Source organism: Zootoca vivipara, chromosome 2 (assembly GCF_965207765.1).
Source record: "Zootoca vivipara chromosome 2, rZooViv2.hap1.1, whole genome shotgun sequence".
Taxonomy (NCBI): domain Eukaryota; kingdom Metazoa; phylum Chordata; class Lepidosauria; order Squamata; family Lacertidae; genus Zootoca; species Zootoca vivipara.
The window spans coordinates 29,316,521-29,333,569 of NC_142584.1; the positions used below are offsets into that span (position 1 = coordinate 29,316,521).

General features: G+C 41.7%; 1 long non-coding RNA gene across 1 annotated transcript in view; it reads right to left on the bottom strand.

The window, feature by feature from the left end:
* Positions 1-17,049, bottom strand: part of LOC148686792 (uncharacterized) — a 77,029-nt gene that overhangs the window by 7,493 nt on the left and 52,487 nt on the right. The window lies entirely within an intron of this gene.

Sequence of the window (17,049 nt, forward strand, 5' to 3'; positions counted from 1 at the left end):
CCCCCCTGTGTTTTCCAGAGAGGAAAAGATTAGCCAGAGAACACAACAGCCTGCTCATGCTTGTTGTTGTTTAGTCGTTTAGTCGTTTAGTCGTGTCCGACTCTTCGTGACCCCATGGACCAGAGCACGCCAGGCACTCCTGTCTTCCACTGCCTCCCACAGTTTGGTCAAACTCATGTTCGTAGCTTCGAGAACACTGTCCAACCATCTCGTCCTCTGTCGTCCCCGTCTCCTTGTGCCCTCAATCTTTCCCAACATCAGGGTCTTTTCCAGGGAGTCTTCTCACGATCTGTCCTTCCAGTGAGCACTCAGGGCCGATTTCCTTCAGAATGGATAGGTTTGATCTTCCTGCAGTCCAATAGCTCATGCTATTCATTTTAAAAACCATTTAACTCTTGTGGGTCTCAGCTACGAAACTCTAGGAACTGTGATTCTATTAAAGGGTTATAACTCTTTTCACCTCCACAAAACTACTCTTCCAAGCAGGGCTGGCCCACCCATGAGGTGGGGTGAAGCACCCACCCCAGATGGGAGAAACACAAGAGGTGGTGCCCCCGCAAGTGGCTGCCCATCCTGTTGCCACCACTGAAGCAACACACAGGTATGGGAGGTTTCAGCAGCAGCAGAGTGGTCTGCCATTGGCCTCCCCTGCTCCTAGGGGCAGAGGGGTCAGCAACCTTTTTCAGCCATGGGCCAGTCCACCATCCCTCAGACCATGTGGTGGACCGGTCTATATTTTGGGAGAAGAAAAGGAACGAATTCCTATGCCCCACAAATAACCCAGAGATGCATTTTAAATAAAAGCACACATTCTACTCATGTAAAAGCACCAGGGAGGCCCCACAAATAACCCAGAGATGGACACATTCTACTCATGTAAAAACACGCTGATTCCCGGACCGTCCGCGGGCCGGATTGAGAAGGTGATTGGGCCGCATCCGGCCCCCGGGCCTTAGGTTGCCTACTCCTGTGTTACTGTCCAGCTTTGCTGCTGGGTGGGAAGGGAGATTCCGAAAGGGCTCCTCCTTAAGGAGATCTTTCTCCCACCCCAGCCTAATGGGGAGAAGAGGCTTTGCAAGCAGTGGCATTGCATCCTTTCCTGGCACCCGAGGTCAGAAAACCTACCGCGCCAAGCCAGGCATGATGTGCCTATGGGGTGCGGCGGGTTCACAGAGCCTGCACGCTAGCTCAGCCCTGGCTACCAGAACCGAGCTGTGTGTGTGTGTGTGTGTGTGTGTGTGTGTGTGTGTAGAGAGAGAGAGAGAGAGAGAGAGAGAGAGAGAGAGAGAGAGAGAGAGAGAGATTTTGAGTGGGAAAACAGCTAGTAGGGAAAGAGTTGAGAAGCCGCTCTTCTGAAACTATTTTTATTTCATTTTATTGTTTAAAAAAACTGTTGGAATAATGTTTACAGGATTTAGACTCAACCAAAGGGATATATAGATAGTTCAGTGCTGATGGTAAGAGGTGGTTTGTTTGTTTTTTCATTCTCCTTTTCAGGCCATAAAATAATGAAACGTTAAGAAGTTCTGCACCTGTAGGTATTTTCCATACTGAAAGGTTTGTGGCTCTCCAGAGCAAGTGGAACATAGCAATTGCTGGCAGTTTTGCCTTTTTCTTGGTTGGAACTTGCCCCATTCTGCCAGTGAGTATTTGTAGACAAAAAGGGGTCTATGCTAAAAGTGGCAGCTCTAGAAAAAGTGTATCTCAGATTTTAATTCTCTGGCCGGATTCCCAGACTCCACATCTGCTTTTCACTTCTACCTTTCAGTATTCAGAGGCCAGGAGCTCATGCTGAGAGAATGCAGAATCAGCAGCCTAGTGTTTGTTAAATGGGTGAAAGAGTGAGGACTTACCCAGATGACCAGTGAGTGCATCCACTAAATACATTTTTTGGGCCTCTGTCTTTGCAAGCCTTATTTAAAGCTAACAGTACAATATCCAAACAATGTATGGTTGTGGATGGGGAGAGGTGGGGGGAAGACATTGCTTCTCTCTCTCTCTCTCTCTCTCTCTCTCTCTCTCTCTCTCTCTCTCTCTCTCTCTCTCTCTCTCTCTCTCTCTCTCTCTCTCTCTCTCTCTGTACATACTATTGCATTGGAAAAGCTCATATATATATATATATATATATATATATATATATATATATATATATCCATAAAGATGTGGTGGGGAGTGGATAGGATGCCAGGGGTCTCCGCCTACCCCAGCCTAGCTTTCAATCCTGCCTGGGGGAGGTGTTGCCAGGGGATGGCCAGGTAAGGGGAGGGACTTTCCAGCTCACACGATAGAATTTGAATCATACCTCCAAGCACCCGTTGGCTCCAGAGCTTCTCCCACCCTCCACACCCTCATTCAAGTTTCTTTTGCAGGTTATCCTTTTTCCACAGGTACAGAGGCGCTGCTACGTCAAGGTCACTGTTGAAGGGCCGGAAAGGAATTTTCCTGCATTGGCAGGTTTTGCCTTTCCCGTAGCAATACGTCACAACTTTGGCGGTGTCAGGCCTTGGGCGGAATTCTTTGGCGATTTTCCTAGAGGGAGGGGCGGGAGGCAGAGACCTCACCCCCTTGTTGTGACAAAATCAGGGTATTGGGGAAAGCGTTGAGCATACCAATAGGTGTCATCGTTTCCCTCTTTCAGCAGCGGCGAACGGGGGGGGGGCGTGCTCTCTCTGCTTGAACATATGTTCTCCAGAGCCAGCCCCAACCCCCATACATTTGGATAACCCCGAAGCCTCCCAGAACCCCAGCTGGGGACTGGGGAGGATAACGCCCAATGCCTGAGTCAAGGTCTCCCTACATCTGAATCTTAATAAAGTTGTGGCCAATTTGAATCCCATAGCATGTTGTCTTGCATCATTATTCCGCTCAGGGGGTCGTTTGGGGGTTGGGGGATTCCGCCTGTCCACGCAAATGTAGCTCTGTAAGGGAGAAACCAAAGTTCCTGTGATTCTCTGGGGACATCAATGTGTGGTGTGTGAAGAAGTACTTCTCTGTCTTTCCCAAATCTACTTCCACACAACTTCATGGGATGGCTCCAGGTTCCAGTACTATTCTTCACGTCATCTGTAATTTCCTAAACCTCTATCATGTAGCTTTTCTTAAAATCTAAAAAGTCCAAATGTTGTATCCTTTCCTCGCAGGGAAATCATGATAGTTTCGTTCATGGGCTTGCATATTTTCAGTTTACATATGAGGTCAATGGAGGAGATGCATAAATCTATTGTGACTGTACCTTAGAAAATCCCTCTGGTGGTGTTGAAGCACAAAGCTGTATTGAAAGTAACTCAATCCATTAAAATACAGAGGAGGGGCGGTTGGAAGAGAAAGTCTCTGTGGGTTATTAAGCAACTCATGTGTGCATGCATGCTAATGATACAGAAAGCAGAGCTCTTTGTCATAGTAGATAATGCAAAAAATCATGAGACAAAAGGGCAAATTATACTTTGCATGAAACCAATTAAAATTTGGATTAGCTAGCTTGTAATACAGTCTCTACCCAAGCATCTATCAGGAAATGACTGTCATCCATTTATGGGGGATTTAGATGGTCCTTATTCCAGTTAAAATGGAGTTGCTATAATAGAGAGCATGGTTTGTTTGTTTTTTACTTTAAATTCCTTCAGGGCAAAATACAAAAGCAGGTGTGATCCTTTCCTTCCTTCATGTATTCAGAGAAGGTATGAACAGAACTAGAGATTCTCTCACCTGCCTTCATTTTCTTGTCTAACCAGGCCTAACATACCAAACTGGCCATCTTTTTGCAAAATAAGGTGAGCCCCTTTTCTGTCACAATCAGAGACAAATTTATAGTTGTGGAGAAGATAGCAGGGATTTTTCAAGCATTACCAAGCAATCCTATGGATGTTTATTTGGAATATAGTCCCACAATGCACATTACAAGTGCTCATCCATACCTGTCTTGTACTTTTTAGGCATGAGTCCAAAAGGTTTTTTGTTTCCACCGCCACTTTCCCCAGGAAAACTGGCTGTTTACTGCTAAATCACAACAAATATCAAATCAGGTTTTCTGCGGATTGACACTTGCTCTGATTCAGCGATAAACAGCAGGTTTCCCCAGGGAAAGCTGTGGGGAAAAGAATAACCTCTTGGACCTTTGTCTAGAAAGCACAGGACAAGCAGAAGTGTGGATAGGATTGCAGCTTTAGGCCATCAAAGGTGGTCATAATAGGACTTATAGCAGCCAGGACCTCTAGTTCTTTATTATGCATCATTTCCAGCTCCTGGGGGCATGCTCTCCCTCCATTACCCCATACCGTAGCAGGTGTTTGAAGAACCTCATATTTTGCTACCTATGAAGGTTTAGCACAGAGCTTTCCAAACTTTTCATGTTGGTGGCACACTTCTTAGACATGCATCCTTTTGTGACATAGTAATTCAGTTTTACTAGCAAACCAGAAGCTTAAACTAATCCCTTCCCAACCCCAAAAGGAGTGTGGGGAGCATTCATGCGACACACCTATACACAGCAGCTGACACACTAATGTATCATGACACACAGTTTGGAAAGCTCTGGCTTAGCACATCAAACCCATAAGGATTTTTAGGGGGTGCTGGTTATATTTCTGTGGTTGGAACAAATCAATCTGCATGCTTGAATTAATTCCTGTAGATAAACTTACGATTAGAAAACCTACTAAACAAACATTTTGCCATTGTACAGTCAGTGTTGTTCTAATGTGATCAGTTCAACACCTTTTAAAAGTTGCTTTTTGTATCTGGAATTAATAGATTTATGATGCAGTAAATACATCCAGCCTGTTTAAATAGAGATCTTTATATGTCACTACTGTTGTTTGTGACCCTTTAAATGTTAATTCTCTATTACAAGGATGAGCAAAATTGGTCCCTGAAGCACTTTAGTGTTGCCTACAAACTTAATTTATATGCTGAAATTTGACCTTTTAAAAATTAAATCCTGCTTTAACCACTGTGGCTGTTCAAAAGCCCTCCAGTACTCAAAACGTATGCAAAAAATAGGAAGCATAGGTATGGCAAAGGAAATTATATATTATGGACACTGAGCATGAGGTGTAGCTGGCATTAATGCAGTGCACAAAACTGTTGTTCACACAGCCCTCAACAAGGAACATTTTCAGGGAAACTTAAAAGAGTGGTTATGTTTGTTGATTTTCAAAATGTAGTGTATAAGAATAGACAACTGTGCTTGGAGGAAATGATTTCCTTATAATGGATAGGCTAATCGGGGATAGATATCCCCTGTGAGAACTTAATAGCTAATTCAAATTTTCTTTGTATGGTCTGAAGGCATATGATGCAGCAGCAAGTCTAGGCCTGGTCAACACCTAGGTCAGGTGACCATCGGAAAATTAGATATATATAACTGTTCTTTAATTTATTGGTTTTTAAAATTCAATTCTGTATAAAGTCATGAAACATACATTGAATATACTAGTTACAGGTAGGTAGCCATGTTGGTCTGAGTCGGAGCAAAATAATAAAAATTCCTTCAGTAGCACCTTAAAGACCAACTAAGTTTTTATTTTGGTATGAGCTTTCGTGTGCATGCACACTTCTTCAGATACACTGGAAACGGAAGTGTATCTTCAGATACACTGGAAACACTTCCGTTTCCAGTGTATCTGAAGAAGTGTGCATGCACACGAAAGCTCATACCAAAATAAAAACTTAGTTGGTCTTTAAGGTGCTACTGAAGGAATTTTTTTATTGAATATACTGTACTGTAACAAGAAATAAAAAAATAAACAACAAAAATGTTGTTTTAAATATGGATCTTGAGTTTTGGCAGAAAACCTGGAACTCACACAAATAGATTCCAAGCCTTATGATGACATGAGAGGACCATCACTCTTAAAGACCGGCAAAATCATACTACATTTTTGGCAGTGTTTCATGAGTTGAATATGCTTATAGCATTAATAAGTAGGAAACGATGGACATGCTATTTATGTATGTGTGTTTATGTTCTGGGCACCACATAGGGGCAGTTTTCCTGTGCTTTTCAAACTTAAGCGCAGTCCAGGAGCGGATAAAAGGATTAAGAGTTATTTACATTCTGTCCCCAGTTCCGTTCTGGAAAGTGGTTAAGAAAACTAATTGCTCTCATAACATTACTGCATGGCTTTTACATTTAAAGAGGGACATTCAGTACTATACTTAATAAAGACTACCTATGTTATATTTCTGACTATGAGCCCCTGTATTTGAAGATAGCTTCGTGCTGTCCTTAATATTAGAGTGGGATACTGAATAGAGAGGGGATGCGGGTGGCACTGTGGGTTAAACCACTGAGCCTAGGGCTTACCGATCAGAAGGTCGGCGGTTTGAATCCCCGCGATGGGGTGCGCTCCCGTTGCTCGGTCCCAGCTCCTGCCAACCTAGCAGTTCAAAAGCACGTCAAAGTGCAAATAGATAAATAGGTACTGCTACAGCGGGAAGGTAAACTGCATTTCCATGTGCTGTTCTGGTTCTCCATAAGCGGCTTTGTTATGCTGGCCACATGACCTGGAAGCTGTACGCCGGTTCCCTTGGCCAATAACATGAGATGAGCGCCGCAACCCCAGGGTCTGTCACAACTGGACCTAATGGTCAGGGGTCCCTTTACCTTTTACTGAATAGAGAGAACCTGGTTTAAAATTGTGGCTCATCCAAGGAGCTACTGCTCCAACATCACCACCATCCATGACTGATACGGCATCACTTTGAAAGCTGGAAATTGCATGTCAGTCCTAATTATAAGAGTGTATAAAATACTGTATGAGGTTGAGAAAGATGTGCAGGGGAAAGAAGAACCAGCAGTAGCAGATTGTGATTAGTGTCTTAGCGATTTACTGGCCACAGTCCTGAAGGTGCTCCCATGCATGTTATACTGAAAGGAATGGGCTATGTAAGAGCACTCCTGGTAGATTGTACCCATAGTGGGCATTTAGTGTGGGGTGGATAAACTTTTTCAGTCCAAGGATGGGGATATGCACCAGTGGTGGGTGGGATCAGAGGAAAAAGTGGATGAAGCAATTAATGTAAAACTTACCTTTGAACAGGAGGCTAGTTTCTATCCAAACACACCCCTCTCTATCCCCTATCCAGGCAAGCAAGAGGCATGATCAGAGTTCAAGGACATATTCCAGCCAGGCAAAACACTTAAGGGGGGCATAAAAGAGGGCCATTGAGTGCATGGCCTGCAGAAAGTCCCAAGGACCAGATAGAGAAGTGTAGATGACCACAGATGGCCCCAGGTCTGAGGATCTGCAGCTCTGGTGGATAACAGACTGGCCGTGCCTCGACAGTGTGATATGATGGCACATAAGGTCAATACTGTTTTGGGAATATGTTCACTGAATAATAGTTTCCAAGATTTTATGAGTAATATTACCACTCAAGGGGAGGACTGGAGCTTTGTACATATTGCACTTGCAACCCAATTAAGCCTCTTATTATTTCTCCTCGCCACCACCACCCTTTTATGAAAAAAGAAAAGCATTTTGGAGAGTTGGAGGAGCAACAGAGAGAGTGTTCTTAACCGTTCTCCCAGCTGCCATTTCTTAACTTTCAATCTCTTCCTAAGGGCTCTTTCATTGTGTGGTTGGAAATCAAGTGAACACAATGAGGTAACCCTGTGAGGTAAGGGAAAGCTATGAGCCACACAATTTTGAATGGCAATAGCAGGCAAGAGAAAACAACAACAAAACCTGGCCAATGGGCCTTGATTACATTTAATATATGGTTAGCCAGTAACTTTTTTATAAGACCTCATCTGGAGTATTGGGTTTCAATTTGGGCCCCAAAGTAAAAGAAGATGCAAACAAGTTTGACAAGATTTTTATTGTAATAACCTGCAGTTTCATAAGAGTATATATTTAAAGAATATTTAATGACCAAATTAAGTTAATTTGGATATGCAAAGATATTAAAAATAAATTTAAGGAATCCCAGAAAGAGGGGGAAGGAAGTCAAGGTTTGAAACATTAAAATGATTGTAAAATTAGTGAAATGTATAAACCTGAAAAGCATAATTTTTTAAAACAAGTTTAACAAGATTTAGACAGTGATAATAGTGATAATGGACGCAGAAAACAAATTGTGCAAATGAGGGCAGAAAGAACTGAGTGTGCCTGGCTTTAAAGGAAAGATAAGAAGGAATATGGAAAGCTTTCAATGTTTAAAGCCATCGGAAGGACACAGGGAACAATTATTTACCTATCCACTGGACAAGAAGCAATGGTATTAAAGGACTGGAAAGTATACTTAAGCTAAGCATTAGTTATCTAACAACACACAAATCATAGAGGTTGAAGGATCTCCTTCTTTTCAAGGTTTCCAAGGAAGGTTTAGGCAAGTCTCTACTAGAATTTGATGCTGGAGGTAGATGAGAGCCTCTATAAGGTCAGCTCTTGGCCTAGATAATCTTTTTGGTGCCAGTATTTATGTGAATCGAAACAGCAACAAAAAAAATCTTCCAATCTACAAAAGTAGCAACATTATTGAATTGCCCTGCAGCCACCTAGAAATAGCAAGGCTGGCTGCCAAATCTTTGAACTTTCCTTGGTATTTAAAAGGTCATTTCACCATAGCAACCTTGACACTTCTCCAGTAAAGCCAGAAACATCAACATTTAGTTAAAAGGCAGGGTTTATCCATCACAAAATAATATAGAAGAAGTCTTTTGTTTGCCAGATTTGAATTTTATCATCCGGTCAATTTTCCTTGCCTACCCTCCTTTTTAATATCTGATAAGATGGGCCCAGACGTGAATATAATTTAGCTTTCCTATACTTGCATTCCCCTATCCATAGCTGCCAAGTTATCCCTTTTTTAAAGGGATTTTCCCTTATGCTGAATAGGCTTCCTCGCGAGAAAAGGGAAAACTTGGCAGCTATGCCCCTATCCCAGGGCCTCACATTACTAATACTAGGTTCAGAAGATGTGTGTGAGTGATTTAGTTTGGAAAACTGCACAATAGAAGGGTTAAATGTCCCTATCCTACTGCTGTTTGGAAAATTGCCACGTTTCCCCTCCAGTACCTGCATTTAAACAACCTGGGTGGGTGGTCGAGATCCAGTCATGGATCTTCTGCATAGTGTGTAGTCTAGCCCAACACATGAAGAAAATGGGCCGTGTATACTGATGAGTTAAAGAACCCACTGTATTTGCTTGACAAAATGGCTTTACAAAGCAAATAAATTACTCCCCGAGAAATTAATTGAAACAGCAGTCTTGCCATGCCAGCAAAACAGCTATTTTAATAACTTATAATATATCAACCTGGCCCTGGGCAAGCCAAAGATCTTTAACAATGCCCCAATTTCAGCAATCAGCTAAATTTAGGAGGCGTTGTACTGGTAACGATCCTAATTAGTTTATAGTAGATTCCTACTACTAGATTTCTGTGATCATAGCCTATAATTTCTGATAGATCGGTGACAGGCTATAAAAATCCCCGACCCATCTTTTTTATCTTGAAATCCCAAATGTTTTGGGTACAGAGAAACTGAAGAAATCTGTTTTCATCATAACTGGAAACAAACTGTCCTCTGGTCTCTGGCTGGCTGGCTAATCTAAGCCAGTGTCATGGCAATTCCTATCAGGACTGGAAATATCCCCTTAGGATCTGAGTGATTTAATTCTCTTCTTCCTCTGTCTCATCTGAATTGCACCTGGCAGTGCTTTAAAAAATGACAAAACTGGAACCTGTCCTTGTTGAATTATTTCCCCTAGTTCAGATTAAGGTTGGTTTAAACACCACCACTTCCCCATTGTGTATTAGCTTCTAATTTCATAATTCATAGCAGTTCCATGGTGCCAGAAAACTCCTAGTAATTCCTAAGCAGGTGAACTAACTAGCAGAGAAATCGAGCTCCTATGAATGACACACTGCAAGTTTGCCATGGTAGGTACTGGGCACAATCCAAATAAAGTTAGGCATGCATATTTGTCACATAGAAATCAATAGAGATCAATGGCATTTCCACATGGCAGTTTATTGCAGACTTGCAGTTGCTCATTCGTGCAAGTTTTGCACAGCATCCACACATTGCCCTCATCAAAATGCCATCACATATTAGTTTGCTATTTAATGTGGATTTACCATTTCCATGGAAAAATCTAATAAGTATACATGCCCCCCCCAGGCCAGCAACAGTAAATCTGGATTAAATATTTGTGATATATGGGATAGCATGTTTAATGAAGAAGACACTGTGAAAATCTTGCATGAATACACAATATCAGGCATCCCCAAGCTCGGCCCTCCAGATTTTTGGGGGACTACAATTCCCATCATCCCTGGCCACTGGTCCTGTTGGCTAGGGATGATGGGAGTTGTAGTCCCAAAACATCTGGCGGGCCGAGTTTGGGGGTGCCTGCACAATATACTGTCAATACATGTATGATTAATTCATAAGAACATAAGAAGAGCCTGTTGGATGAAGCCAATGGCCCATTTAGTCCAGCATCCTATTCTCACAATGACTGGCCAGGTATCTATGGGAAGCCTGCAAGCAGGACAGCACTCTCCCCTCCTGTGCTTTACAGCAAGTATTTTTTACTCAGAGTAGACCCATTGAAATTAGTGGACCTAAGTTAGTTCATTAATTTCAATCTGTCTACTCTGAGTAAAAGCTAGTTGATCATAACCCGATGTTATTAACAAGTGATAGAAGGTAAAAAAAAAACCCTTTCTTCATGTCTGAATTTCCTTATAATTCTATATTATTCCAGATGATTGCACTTGGATTAATTAATTTTGAGTGTGTTATAACAGCAACTAATGCAAACTGGGATAGTTATGTCACCTTTTAAACACATGTTACTATACAGGGAAGTTGGTATTTTCACAGTTTCTTCTAATTTGAACTCTTGGATTGAAAGAGTGGTTAAGTGTCTTAAGGAGAAATTTACGGACTTCCTTAGGCAGGGATAAGGAAAACATTTGAATATCATCCTACTTTGCAGTAAGAGTAACAGCACCCTACTACAAGGTTACTTGGTTTCTCTTCATTGAGAACCTTTGGGTGGAACTTCAAAGGGCAAAATGTTCAAACCATTTTTGACTTGAATAGTTCTAGACTTAATAGATAAAAAAATATATACAACTATTTTCCTTCCTCCCCATCCACTCCAAACCTTTTTGAAGGATGCTAATAACCTCCATTCTCTCTGGTCCTCAGTACAGCCCTTCATCAAAATCTTTCAAATAACTGAATGATTAACATTGTTGTTGCACTTTTGATATCAGCTGTATAAACAGAATGCTACAGAATAAAATTAGCAGGTTGCTTGAAAAGCAACTTGATACAAAGGCAGTTACATAACCTAGTAGGTCACAGCTCCAACTAACCCTTTTACAGGCCATGTATCCAGATTTATTTCCTGGAAGTTATAGCTTCCATGTATGAGAGTGTTTTTAAAGACAGCATGTGACTCGAATAACACTTGAAGCCTGTTCTCCAATTTCTAGATTATAAGTACCCTTCTCTAAAAGACTGCTCTTCCTCTGTACGATTAACATTCAAACATGTTTAGTGCACTTCTCGGCTTACAGAAACGTCCTATAAATCCATTTACATTAGTAAAGGTTCAGGAGGAAAAAAAGTTCAGCACTAAATCAGTGTATGCCACAAATAGTGGTTCTTGGTCAGCACCGTGCATCAACTTTGATTTGAGAGACATGGATGGCCTCATCATAATTATACTTGGAAAGCAGCAATAGGTTGCAGCTCATGAAGCCTAGATGGCTGTTTTCGAGGAAAGAAATTTAGCTGACTTTTCATTATTTTGAAGACCCAGTTGTTTAAAGATTTTAGTATCTAGGAGCAACAAGTTTTACGGCCCATTCTGATGGCTTTCATTGTGGAAATTACCTAAAGCCTATATTTTGCAAACGTATTGGCACAGGGACTATAAAAACTGCCATTAGGAAATGCACATGCAGGGAAAAATCCAAGCTCCTTTTTCATCATTGTCAGGAAGACATTGGGTTAGTACCGTACAGTATAGTGATAAAAATCAGTACGTCTCTGAAGCCTTGAAGGTGAGTGCATGCCTTTTGTCTTCCCATGAGAACAGTATGATTCAGCTTTGAAGAGAGGCATTATGGTAGACTGGCCAAAGCATTAACCTTGGAGGACATGGGTTCTCCCACCATCAGCACTGCTTAGAATCATAGAATGATTGTTGAAACTGCTGGAGACAAAGTTGTCATGTTGGAATAGAATAAAACTATTGTTTACATTTAATAATAATAATAATAATAATAATAATAATAATAATAATAATATAAGAAGAGAACCTCTTTTAGACCTTTTTGTGTGAAAAGAAAAATGAATGAATTTGAGACATTGGGTCTAGATTGGGAAAGTGTCACTTAACAGAAGGAAGAACAGCTAGATGACTTCCTAGAGTGAATACTTTGAATGATCTTTTTATATGAAACTTGAAGTGAATAGGAAGTCTGTTTTATTTCTTTTTCTTTTCTTTTCTTCCTTATTCTCTGCCTTCTTCCTTTCCTTTCCTTTCCTTTCCTTTCCTTTCCTTTCCTTTCCTTTCCTTTCCTTTCCTTTCCTTTCCTTTCCCTTTTCTTTTTTGTGTTCTTTACTCTGGGTCACTATTGGGATTACCACACATGAAGGTAATGAATGGATGGTTAGTGGTTAGATGGTTAGAAGGGAAGAAGAAAGGAAAGCTCCCAGATGCTTGAGGGTCCACCAGGCATGGCCAAACATGGCCCTCCAACTGCATCAAATCACAATTAGAAGTCATGGGGGGGGGGACCAATATCTAACCTTTATTTACTGGCTTAGGTTTTGGCTTCTTAAGTGATAATATGAGACAGATTTAGAGGCTTTTAAAGCTGTTTGGTTGAAAGGCAAGCAATTAGGAGATGGGGGAGCCTCTACCACAGGGGTCAGCAATCTTTTTCAGCTGTGGGCCGGTCCATCATCCCTCAGACCATGTGATGGGCCAGACTATATTTTGAAAATAAAAATGAACAAATTCCTATGCCCCTCAAATAACCCAGAGATGCATTTTAAATAAAAGGACACATTCTACTCATGTAAAAACACGCTGATTCCCAGACCGTCCACGGGCCGGATTTAGAAGGCGATTGGGCCGGATCTGGCTTCCGGGCCTTAGGTTGCCTACCCCTGCTCTAGCATTTATTATTGTTTCAGCCTCCAGCTGAAGCCAGGTCTTATTTGGCAACCCATATAGAGCTAATGAACAGCAAGCTCTGTCTGAGATAATCAGAACCACTTGCAAGCACTTATCCTATTGAGGGAACAGTCAGATTAGGGGGAATCCAAGTTTGTTACGGTTCTGTTACTGAATAAAAATAATCACTCATGGGTAATGACTAAGCCTAAATCCTCAATCATCACTCACCTTTCCAGTCCCCTGGTATGTTGTGGAGGCTATATAAAATGGAACCTTCCCAAGAGAACTTTCTTGTGTTTGTTTCACACACTACAGGGAGGCAATCCAAGGTTGCCATTGCATGTACACTCAACCAGAAGTTGTAACCAGTCCTGGCTCCCCAAATAAGTGTGCCCATAGCTGCTTGAGACACCTCTTTGCAAATATGTGTGTGTCATGCTTTATGTTTTTAGGACCACATTTGAAACAGCTGGAAAGAAAATGTAATGGATAAAGCAGCCTTGCATGTAATCAAATTTCAAAAAGTGCATTGTCCGTCCCCGTCACCCACCCCATTTTTATTTTTATTTTGTACACTTGCAACTGAAATGTAGTGGGGTAGAAGCTTTTGTACAGTGATACCCATTAGCAGGGCCAGGCTAATACATTTTTCCTGCCTGAGGCAAAGAACAAGATGGTTCCCCTCATTCTTTGAACAGGCAGTACTTTGGCACTGGTGATGGGAAAGTATTCTTCACTGCTTTTGAGGGCAGCAGGAAAGTGAAGTGGGGATGAGTAGGCCATGTGGGACACACAGCTCTGTCCACCACCAGAGAGGAATGCCTACAGGGGCTCAGGAGGAAAGGCTGGGTAGCTGCCACTCCTACCCACCAGCCTATGCCACTTGAGGTGGTTGCCTCACACAGTCTAACAATAGGGCCATCCCTGCCCACGAAGCCATATTATTTTAGGAGTTGCACACATATAATATAATAGGCATAGCTATTTGTTGTTGTTGTTGTTGTTGTTGTTGTTGTTGTTGTTGTTGTTGTTGTTGTCCTAATGCTTCACGACAGATTTCCTCTGTCAGGGAGCTCGGTGCAGATGCTGCTGTCCAATACAAACTGTACAGCAGTTCCACAGTTAGCTGTTTCTCTCAGAACCTCTGTTCAGGAAACTGTAATTCTCCCCACAACTTTTTAAATGTAGACTCAAATGTATTCTATGTTATTTGGATGAACTATATTCTGCTGTAGCAGATTTTTTAAAAAACAAAGCAAAACAAAAATCAGAGCCCATTAATTTAAATTTACTGTTTCTGCAGTCCAGTTCTCTCATTCATTTTCCACATATTTATGAACCCCATTTTGATGGGCGTGCCAATTTTTCACTCTGCTGGAGTGAATTTAATGATTTAAGTGTGTCTAACCCCCCCCCCACTTTCTAACAATAGTGGAGGTTGAGTTACACTGTTGTGTAAGTGTTACGCATTGGGACTGCCTTACTCTGCAAGGCAGATTGAAATCTTATAAATTAACCAAAAGTAGGTTGTGTACATTTGTAGATGTATGATGCACATGCAGAGGAGAAAAGGAATGACCAGACCAGACCTTTTAAATTTTGGAAATGTATATTGGCAGCTCGCTCTGCACTGTTGTTCTCTTACATGATTCCAAATCCAGTGTAACTTACAGTTTTTTACCTCTGCTTGAAAACACCTTACGGGTGGGTGGAATTCAACGTAGCGCTAAGTTGGGTTATGCATGCAGAGAACGAGGTATGCTTGCACAACAGGACTCCCCCATCTGTCCTCCCTCAATGTGACCCCTAAATTGGGGGGGGGGAGGACAGGGGAGGAAGTTCCATTGCACAAGCAGACCTTGTTCCATACAAGCAACAACTTAGTTAAATCCCATCCCAAATCCATTTAATTTATCTGTGAATTTACCTCTCAGGTACTAAATAATAATAATACTTGTGTTTATATGTGAGAATTCAAATGCATTGTCTCCTAGTAATAACTTTATACTGAGTCAGAAAATTGGTCCATTGAGCTCAATATCATCTGTACCAACTTGAAGCAGCTCTCCATTATCTCAGACAAGTCTTTCCCAACCCTACCTGGAAATGTGATTAAATGTGATATAGTGGTTAGAACAGGCATCCCCAAACTGCGGCCCTCCAGATGTTTTGGCCTACAACTCCCATGATCTCTAGCTAACAGGACCAGTGGTCGGGGAAGATGCGAATTGTAGTCCAAAACATCTGGAAGGCAGAAGTTTGGGGATGCCTGGGTTAGAATGTTGAACTAGGGGGAGACCAGGGTTCAAATCCCCATTCATCTATGAAGCTCATTGGGCGAATTTGGACTAGTCAACTGCTCTCAGCCTAACATACCTCACAGACTTGTTGAAAGGATGTGGGAGACCCATATACGCCACCTTGAGCTCCTTGGAGGAAAGTTGGGATATAAATGTAATAATGAATAATATAAAAGAAACGAAGGACATTTTATTTGCAAAGCATGTGTTCTACCTCTGAGCTTCAACCTTTCCCATAGTAATGTACTGTAATCTGGAGCATTTTTAGATTCTGAGCATAAGAACTTGTTCACACTCTGGGTAGAACTTTCAAGAAAAGCTCCTTGAGTTGTGCTGCAGCGGAGGATCTTCGAAGTTGTTCCAAATGTGCTGCTTTTAGAAGCCTTGTGTCGTGTATGCAGCATTGCACACCACAATTAGAGCCAAGGCTCTTTGTGGTCAAGTAGATATTCCAAATTATTCTGCATGTTTACTTGCCATAATTTTTGTGGAATGCTATGAGCAGAAAATGTTGGCCACATACATTCATTGTTTTAGTGAGAGTGAAATCTGGAGTGCTTCACACATATTTGAAAACATATTTCTGGACTGCTGCTCGCTTTGTGATTCAATTTAGAGTTCCAAATCCGTTGTAGCTTTTGGCTTTGCTGGCCTGCAGTATTCTCAACAACACAAATGCTGAACCACAAACTGCAACTCCTTATGCAAATGAATTTTGCTTTCAGCCTCTGGATCTAAAACGGATTGCCATATTTTCTGTCAGGAAGAAATTTTCACCTAGGTCAGGTTTGCTTTTCCTCGTATAAATCAGGACCTGATTTAGGCTGGTGATCATGATGGGTCTGGAGGATCCTGAGCTAAAGCAGGAAATTGGATCAGATAGACTTCAGGAGTGACATAATACTGCACTTCTATAATTTGAGACCCCTATAATTAGTGAGGATCAGCATTTTATAACCTTACAAACAAGTTTGGAATTTAAGAAGTTTTGCTCACTACTGAGTGGCAAATGTGGAAACTAAAATTAGGCAGATGTTGTGATGTATGGCACCAAATACATCACAAACAGGCTGCTAATGGGTTCCTTTAATTTAATGGCGGTGGAATCTATTCTGACATCTGAGTTCCTATATGATAGTCCAGAAAGCACCAGGACAAGAAGTGGCTACATCCTTGGGGGCCCATCTGCTTTTCCATTCTCATTTACAGGACAAGCAATGGTGCACACAGGCAAACAATGCAGAGATGTGTTATCAGTTTGGTTAACCCCATTTGAGGGCAAGTTATCCTGCTCCAATAACCTGGTACAATTTGTTATGTGGTCATGAATCTCTGAAAGCTGAAGTTTCCACATTGTAGGTACAGAACCTATGTCAGTCTTTACAGCTTGTGAACCTATTGCACTTAACAGTGGGAGTCCAACAACATATGAATGGCCACAGATCCCCCACCCCTGTAGCTGAGCTTAATCCAATTAAGTTTGCTCTGCTGCCTCTTCCTGCACTTGTTACTAAGATTTCCACATACCTCACATCCTTTGCTTAACGTCCAATGTGATGGAAAGTTCTGGAGAACTCAAAAGCTTGCTCCTTCCTTT